A 1,615-nucleotide genomic window follows, 5' to 3' on the forward strand; every position below is an offset into this window, starting at 1 on the left:
TTTGCCTCCAAATCTTTTACCAACTATTTTATTTCTGTGCACTCTAGTTATTAATCCTTTTGCCATTGGAAACAATTTCTCATTAATTAGTCTCAAAACCATTCATGATTTTGAATGCTTCCATCAAATCATGAATCATAGTTTATCTGGTCTCTCCACATAACTAGCATGCCTTGTCCCTGGCGCCACTCTTGTAAATTGCTTCTGCATTTTCCTAAATTGTGATGCTCAAAATTGAATATCATAGTCCAGCTGAAACCAGGTCAGTGTCGTTTTTAATGTTTAACATTTTTACGACAAAAGAACCAAGATGCTTTTTTTCCAACCACAATCCTCAAATTGTTAAATCAATTGCAATGATTTGTGTTATGAAGAAGGTTCATAACAAATTTTAATTATTATTTGGACACTTAGCTTCTAAAGTGATCAGAACCATATATGGCTTTGATTTGTGTTTCTATATAGTGTGCTCAAAAGGGAAGACATAATTTTACTTTAATTTTTGAGTTTTGTGAGTGGTGATAGGTTGCTTTAAATTTGTTTACATTTAATTGAGGCCTTTGGGGGCATAAAAGCTTTGAGGTGAACTATGCAGTGGTTTACAAAACAAGGGGTAAAACAGATGAAGAAAATAGGTTGTTTGCAAGTGTCCTGTGACACAAAGAAAGAGACAGAACCAAGTTTCCTTTTAGAAAGAGAGAGACAGAATCATTCAGGAGGTCAGTGAGTATGCAGGTTTTTGTCAGAGACAAACAGGTCATTCGGAGAGAAAACGCCTGGAGCATCAGCGGTGCAGTTTAGCAGTCTCCAAAACACGACGTATAGGAAAAAAAGTCCCTGATTAGTGTTCAGGGATGTGTAGGCTAGGTGGGTTAGCCACGGGAAATGCAAGATTATAGGGATATGGTAGGGGTCTGGGTCTGGGTGGGGTTGCAGTTCGGACAGTCAGTAGGATGTGATGAGCCAAATGGCCTCCTTCTGCCCTATAGGGGTTCTGTTGTATGATTCTGTCATTTGTCTGCCCTCATGACATCTGTTACTATTCATGCTGTTATTGACACTTTTTAATGCATGCACATTAGTATTTGTATTAAGTACAGTATTCCCAAATACCCAAATCACCCAGGAAAATTCACTACTTGGGGCTTCTATGGCTGAGCTATGCCGAGGAGGTTCTGCTGCAAATACTACGGGATGCTACAGTCAATGAGTTTAGTATGAGTTACTGGCTTGGTATTTCCCCTTGTTATGTTTTGTCTCTGCCACTGATGGATGCTGGCTTTTGAAACAGGCCGCACTGTTTTTTAGTAGGTTGGGTCATGTGATCATCATCCTGGGTGAGTCCTCTCAGGACCCACAGTCAATATTCCAGCTCTTAAATGTAGTGCCCTGGCAGTGCTTCCTTTGACCACTGAGAGCGAACCTCAGTCTCAAGCTCTGTATTGGTGATTTGCTTTGGCAAGTGAATATCAGACATTCTGTTTACATGAGCAATCCAACGTTTATGACCAACATTTCCTGTTTTTTATTGCAGCTGTGCAGCTTAGAGGGAACATTGTTTTTGACTGTTTCGCTACAGTTTGGATGCTTGACCAACTTGGGTGAATGCCTCACT

This window comes from Rhincodon typus, chromosome 17, assembly GCF_021869965.1.
Source record: "Rhincodon typus isolate 14 chromosome 17, sRhiTyp1.1, whole genome shotgun sequence".
Taxonomy (NCBI): domain Eukaryota; kingdom Metazoa; phylum Chordata; class Chondrichthyes; order Orectolobiformes; family Rhincodontidae; genus Rhincodon; species Rhincodon typus.